This window comes from Sturnus vulgaris, chromosome 14 (genome assembly GCF_052056855.1).
Source record: "Sturnus vulgaris isolate bStuVul1 chromosome 14, bStuVul1.hap1, whole genome shotgun sequence".
Classification (NCBI taxonomy): Eukaryota; Metazoa; Chordata; class Aves; order Passeriformes; family Sturnidae; genus Sturnus; species Sturnus vulgaris.
In genome coordinates, this window is record NC_142256.1 from 1896019 (window position 1) to 1903546 (window position 7528).

The 7528-nt window shown below is 44.8% G+C and overlaps 1 protein-coding gene across 2 annotated transcripts in view; it reads right to left on the reverse strand.

Annotated features, from left to right (window-relative positions):
* CAPN6 (calpain 6) overlaps window positions 1–4778 on the reverse strand; it is a 47887-nt gene extending 43109 nt beyond the window's left edge. The window contains exon 1 of one of the 2 annotated variants that reach the window (XM_088172944.1): window positions 4677–4778. The gene's annotated coding sequence lies outside the window, so the exon portion shown is untranslated. Of the gene's footprint in view, window positions 1–502; window positions 934–4676 lie in introns of those variants that run through there. The other variant, XM_088172943.1, reaches the window with a different exon arrangement.
* Between the last annotated feature and the right edge of the window lie 2750 nt (window positions 4779–7528).

Here is a 7528-nt window from a genome sequence, read left to right on the forward strand (position 1 = left end):
CACACAGCAGCAGAGCATCCCCTGCTCCACACCCACAGCTTTACCCTGCCTCAGCTGGCACTCCAACCTTGCAGTGCTAAGGAAACATTGCAGGGCCTGGCAGCTGCTCTGCCAGGGCTCCCTGCTCTGCTACGTGATACGGAATGAGCTCTGCACACTAGACTAAGAAACACAGTCCTAAAAATACTGCACCCCACCTCAGAGACACTCTGTCACTCCACAGAGAGAAGGGACCACTCCAGGGGTGGGACAGAGGAGAAAAGAAGGGGGAAAAACCCCTGAAGAGCTCTCCAGGTCACCCAATCCCCCGTGGTATCAGCAGAAGTACAGGAGGTCTCACGTCGCTGAGCTTTCAGCCTCTCAGCTTTTGAGTCTTTCTCTGCCCCTCTGTTTTTCCAGAGCGTTTCCCATTCTGATTAGAAAAAAGGTTTCAGCAGAAGAGTGGAGTTGGTGCAGAGTCCCCTCTTCAGCCTGACCACAGAACAATCTCAGTTTTACTTACAGTTTATACTCAGAGATGATTCCTCTGCCGGAGCCAGTCACGGCTAAATCACATTCATCACTGGGCAAATACCAGCAGCCATAAATTAAAGGGACATTCACTTGAAATTCAAGTCTTCACTGCAGCTTTAAGATAACTTTCAAGTGTTAAACTATCCAACAGTATTTCTTTACACTCACATTTCCCTGTCTTAACCTTTCTCTCCCCCAGCTGCTACACAGGAGATCCACAACAAACAGCACTGACTGTCCAGGCAGGCGTGTGAGGAATAATTACACCCTCCTTATCCTAGAATCCAAGCAATAAATACACAGACCTGAACAGAATTCACCTGCTCTCATCCCCGTTTTGTTACTCTGTGTAACCAAGTGACATGCCGGGTAAAGCTCGGGCAGAGCAGTTATTAAGCCCAGCCATCCCGCCCACTCCCACCCCAGCCCGAGGGTGCAGGGACACCAGGGCTGGGTTTTTCCAAACCAAACCCAGACTTTCGGCCCCAGAGGCCAAGCAGCTGCAGAGGGTCCTCGGTGCCAGATGAAACTCCTCTGCAAGGACGAGGCTCGGTGTGTTGTAATGCATGAATTCTATCACACACCCCTCTTTGCTGTTCCAGCTGCAGGACTCCAAGGAATTTCCATGCACAGCACCAGGACTAAAAGGGTAAAGTGCATTTCCAGGCAGGATTTAAGGCTACAGTTGGGCACAGCTTTGAAAATGAAACTGCTTCTTCCAGAAGTGGATCCTGAGCTCAGGCCCACATTCCTGCTGACTCAGGAGCCCCTGGCTGGGTAGGCCATGGAGGGATGCCAGAAATGATGCTCACAGTATATTCCATGCTCTGGGGTAGCCTCCCAGGCTGAGAGAGCTGGGGTGCCTCAGCCTGGAGAAGAGAAGGCTCCAGGGAAACCTTAGAGCAGCCCTTCAGTTCCTAAAGGGAGTTTATAAAAAATAGGGAGAACAACTTTTACATGGGCAGTGATAGAACAAGGGGAAGAGGTTTTAAATTGAAAGAGGGGAGGTTTAGATTAGGATATCAGGAAGAAATTCTTTCCTGAGAACTGGCACAAGTTGCCCAGAGAAGCTGTGGACTCCCCATCCCAGGAAGTGTTCATGGCCAGGTTGGATTGGATTTTGAGCAGCCTGGAATAGTGGAAGATATCCCTGCCCAGGGTGGTGGAATGAGATGAGCCTTCCAACCCAAACCATTCTGTTATTGTATGAAGATTATTGTCCATTTGCAGGTACCAGGTTGTCACCTTAGCAGGAGTAACAACCACCCACACCTGGTTCTCAGGTTTTTCTTTTGTGCCTGCAGTTGTGTGCCTGTCTTGACAATGGACAAAAACCTCCCTGGCTCCAATCTCTGCTCCTTCAACACTGACTCCTCACCAAACCTCAAAGCCACTGTTTGGACTACGAGAGCAAAACAGGGACCCAAATATTTCACTGTTTGCAAACATAGTTTTGTATTTTCCCAAACATGTCTGTCTCCATAGTTTGCTTCAGAACAGTCAAACCAGTGAGTGCCTCCAAAAAAGCAGCCCCGCAGCCAAAAGCTTTAAATTATTCTGAGCTAGTTTTCTGTAAAACTAATTAAAGGAACATCCAGAGCTCCAGCTGGAAAAGGTTACTGCTCTTTCTTGCTGTGCAGAGTGATCACAGGTCCTTAAAACGCAATGACTTTGCAAATCTGTATTAAGAGTGCAGGGGAACTTAAAGTAGTTGAAAATCTTTCACCTCATAAACACTGTGGTTTCACAATCTTGGCTGTTCCGCTGTTACTGATGCAGCAGAAGCATCTCTTCTGGAGAAATTTACTCATTCAAATTCTTTCAACAGCTCAAGACATTAACTGGGAGGCTTTATGCTGGACTAGATCTCCTTGCCTTCTCTGCATAAGCCAATAAAAATGTATAAAGTCAGTGATAAATCTGTGTTGTGTGGATGTGCAATTGCATTAGTAAGAATATATTCCATTTGATCAAATTTGCTGCACAAGATAATTTAATAGCACCCTGTCCAGTATTAATGACCATGATCCAGGGTTCTCAGTAGTTTTGGATGGCAGTGCTCTCCCTGACTGAGTGAAACACCACGTTTATTGTGTGCTCTGGGGATACCAGGATTGTGCAGCATTGGCCCTTCTTTCATCCAGAATTTGGATTTTTCAACAAAATAAGGTTAGTTTGACTATTTTATGGCCTCTGTAATTCAGGACTTTCATAGGCATATAAAGGTTATTCTGTTAGCTCAGCTCAAGAATTACCTGAGGGAAGGAGACACGAGTTTGCTTTCTTGCAGAAACAGAAGGGTGCCAACCTTGTTCTGCTGTGCAGTTTTGCCACACTTCAAATCAAGAATGGAAACCACATATTTTCATCTGGGAGTATCTGCCTGGATCCTATCACTTCTGAGCAGGAATGTGGGGGAGAGTAGCTGGACATCAGGAGCCCACAACATGTTTGCTTTCACAGACAGTATCACAGCCTAGCACAATCATCAGGCCATAAACCAAAGCTTTTCTACCATAAAATTAATTACAACACTTGTACTGCAGCAGCACAGTGCTTAAGCAGGCTTTGCTTTCAGGCCTCACTGGGATAGGAGAGGTTCTGTGGCACTTCAGCTGGGAGTCAGGATTTAGATTGAACTGCAGAGAGTCAGTGCTGGGTCAGGAGCAAGCCTGACATTTCCTAAGTGGAGCAGGAGCTCTGCCAAGAGCCTGCCACTGATTTTCACAGATTGTTCTCTCTTCAACTCTCCATCTCACCAGCTCCTGGTGAGATAAAGTGCAAACCCATTCTGACCCTTCAGGATGGGAGTACAGAAGCAAACAGCTGCTGAGAAAAGCTGCCCTTGCAGGTAACTGTACCCAGGGGGGAACAACTGCATCTGGCATGAGCAGAAACACCCCAAATTTGTAGGGTTGATGGTCAGGGGCGTGTGGGATCTTTTCAGCTTGAGAACTGAGTGAAATCAATATACACCTGTGATTGTTCAGCAGTACAATGCTGATTTCATAGTAAAAACCACTCAAAGCCCTGGCAGAACACATTCAGAGAGGATAAACTCTGGCTGGACTCCCTCTGTTCCCTCCTTGCCTTTCCCATGAGGGTTTATCCCCGAGTAGTTGCCTGTGAAACACTTTTAACCATTCTCTCTCTCCCCTCAGGCAAGAGCAAAGATTTAAAACGCATTGGGATTAGCAGCAGAACAGAATTTTGCCTCCACCTGATTTCCAGTGAAACCTTCAACAAAATCCTGAAATTCATAAAGATCATTACAACCAGAGACAAAACCCATGGCTCCTTTCAGGATTTTCCAAAAGGCACAGGTGTCTTCATGTTTCAAGAAACCTTGTCCTTCAGTGGCTTCCAGCATAGCCTCAAAATCAGACACATTTTCAGTTAACATCAGAGAGGTACAATTCCAGTTAGATTTTTTTAAAGAAAGTCATTTAATACAGTAGATGCCAATTATTACAATTAATATTAATCCAGTCAAGTGATCTATAAAAAGCTATAAAGAAAATGCAAAGAGCATTGTCACTTCATTGATTCAAGCCAAGGTTTTGTGCTGAAACAACAGGAAACAGCTTTCTCCAGAATTCCAGTACCTCTCAATTCTACCTTTTCATAAAAGTTAGTTCTAAAAAAAAGATTGCAAATTAATCAGTAACTCCTTATCAGGCCACTCCATTACTTTATATATCCACTTATCAATTATTTTAGACACAGTACAAAAATCTCTCCTTCACAAGAACAATGAAACAAAGTAAAAAAAAAACCACTTGAATTTCACAGTGAAAGAATCCACAGTAAGAACTGACAATATTTTGAAAGATGAGAGACAGAATGGCAAATGGAATTATGAGCAGAGATCAAATCACACTTTATCCCCTTTCTTTGCAATAACTGTAAAGGATGCCTGTAGAGAGAAGAGTGGAACTGGTTATCCCAGAAGAAAGGAGAGCACCCATGCTTTGGCAATAAATCCTGCAATAAACTTTAGCTCAGAGTTAGCACAGAGCTGTGACTTTCTGAGAGAACTATATATTAAACAAATTCAAGTAATCCAAAGCATTTTCTCACTGTGCTGGTTCATTATGTTTCACACAGAGTTTTCCTTCCTGGTGACAGAGGTGTTAATCAGTAAACACCAGTCAGGCACTCACCTGGCTGGGGTCACACGCTGCTCAGGACACATCCAACTCCAAAGTGGCTCCTGCAAACACGGATCCCTCGGCTTTTTAACCTGGAATTCTCCGGGCTGTACCACGATCACATCTCCGGGGGGGGGGGGTGTGTGTTGGGATAACTCTGCCAGGGATGTCCCAGGGACACCAGGAAAGCTCCGAGCTGACCCGAAGTGCAGAGCCTCGTGTGCTCCTGACACACAAACTCTCAGCTGTGCCTGTGGCTGGAACTGTGAATGAACTCTTGAAGAAGGAGATAAGGCCACGCTGTTTGGCAAGAGTTGCAGGGTTTGTTTGGTTTTTTTTTTTTTTTTTTTGGTAGGGAAAACAACAGATTAATACGCACTGTGAAAAAAAAAAAGTTACATTCCTTATTAGGCTGAACAGCACTCATCCTTCCCTCCCTGTCCTAGTAAAGGAATTGGTATCACTTTATGGGGATAACAAAGTTTAGAACCCAGAAAATAATACATTTCTCTGTGCTGTGGCAAAATAAAATGTAGGACACAAAGAAATTCTCGACAAGAAATGGTTTTGGAAAAACAAGCTTCACTCCATACTTTGCTCAGGCTCAATTTCCTTTTGGGTAAATCCTAAACATCTGGGTTAATTTGACTTGAATTTTTTCTGATTTGAGGACTATAACACCTTTATTTTGCTATTATGTGGCTGTTATTTGTATTTTAGTAAATGTAGTCTCATTTTTGAATAAGCATTATTTCAAAATGCGTTACAAAATTTCATCTCTACCATAGTTTTATATATTCTCCCCAGTTTTCTTTGTCCTCAATCCTCATTGTAGCATAATTTGTCTAAGTTTACAGATTGGTTCATTCCTTCTCAACATTATTACTGAGCAAATCTCCTAGAGGAGATTGGATCTCAGGGGATGAGTTACATCCACAAAATACTCCGAAGACGATTAAGAAGTATCACAAATTTCTGCACTGCAAGGTTCACCACAGGACTATTTGCTCTTTTACCCCAATTCCTTTTGAAAGCACACTGAAATTTGAAAGTCCCTGGAAGCTGCCACTCCAAGTTTTACTATTTCATGGGTAAAAAAGCCTTACATACTAAAGCCATGTGTTTCCAATTCCTGATGAGTAAGTAGCCCAGAGTTTAAATCACAATAAAAAGCTGATGCCTGTATATTACACACACACTGTGATTCATTTGTACAGCTGAGAAAAGAACACGAAAACCTCCACAAGAGCACAACAAAATTCCACTCTGTGAGCTGATAATAATATTCACAGCTTATAAGATGTGTGCTTGCAGTAGCTGCCTTTGCTTTGATCCAGTGCAGAACAAAACCATGAGCACTTTTTGATGTGAGTGGCATAATCCATGAATTGGATGGGATTTGTCTGGGCTGAGGAGGAGCTCTTGCTGGAAGTCTTGTCAGAAACAGAAATTCCTTTGGACAGGCAGCAAGATGAGCCACATGGATGACAAGTAAAGGAAAAATAAACCCTGGAAAAGAGGTCTCACTTATTGTGAACCATTTGACCTTACAACATCGTACCTGAAATACTTGAATGAGCTCTGCAGCCTTCAGCTTCCTTGGTGGATGTGTCTCCTCCTCTGGATGGTTTCCATCCATGACTATGCTGCATCTCCTGGTGTCCCCAGTTTCCTCACTGCTCTCCTGCACAGCCTGCAAGCACCCCCTGAGCAGTGCCCCACCACACTCAACTCTGCTCCGGACTTGCTGCTTTCCAAACCTGACTCCTCCTGCAGCCTCAGCAGCAAAGCAGAGCCCAGAGCCAGCCTGTTTTGTAGGGACACCACAGTGCAAGTAACCACCAGAACTTGCTCCTTCACAAGGTCTTCCATACCCCACATCTGTATGTTCAGCACCTTGAGCTCAGAGCCCATTCACACCTTCAGCAATTCCTGCCCATCACCTTGCACACACACTCCACTGCCAGGTTCTGGTGTCCCACCAGAGATATGTTCATCTATTATTCACTTAATTTCATGGGGCAATTTTAATAAAACATGAGGTGCTTTCCAGCAGAGAATCAACTTAAATTCTGCATGTTTACTCTTTCTAATTTAAGCGGTTTGAACAAAGAAGAGCCCAAGAGGCAGAATCTGAAAACTAAGCAAGATTCACTGAAAACTCTCAAGAGTTGTGTATCTAGTTGTGCCTGATTTTGCTCAACAACAGCATTTTGAACCGGGATCGCTCATCCTTTGCATTGTGGAATTTCGATAAAGGGTTCCTTCCTACTTTCTCCCAAAGTACAAATGATAGGAGATGTTTGAGTAAGGAATCAGTCCCAGGCTGATGGCTTGCTAGCACTGAACCTTCTTGAATTAAAGGAAGACAATCCCTAAAACAGAAGGCACAGAAGGGGCTGTGCTGTGCCCCTGCCTACAGCTGTCACAGAAGCTGAAGTCTACAGAGCAGGCTTTAACCCCAGCTACCTTGACCACAAACAGAAGAAAAATTTATAAACAGACAAGGCAGCACTACCATCGCTCAGGTTCCCCGGAGCAGCAGGGTTTGAAGTTATTGGATTTATTTTTTTTCAGGCAGGCTGGTCACGGGGGGAAGGAAGAGCAGGGGAACACCCCTGCGAGGGAACGGCCCCAGGATTTATTTCCCTGCAGGACACACAAAAAATCCACCCTCCCTTCCTCCTGTGAGCCCGGCGAGGGGGGAACGAGCCCGGTGGCCGCGAGGTGGCGACATCAGCCAGGGATGCGAGGGTGGGAAAGGCAAGGAAAGGCTGGGAAAAGCAAGGGAGAGGTGGGAAAAGCAAGGGATGGGGGGGAAAGACAAGGATGGGGCAGAAAACACAAAGCAAGGCAAGAGCGGG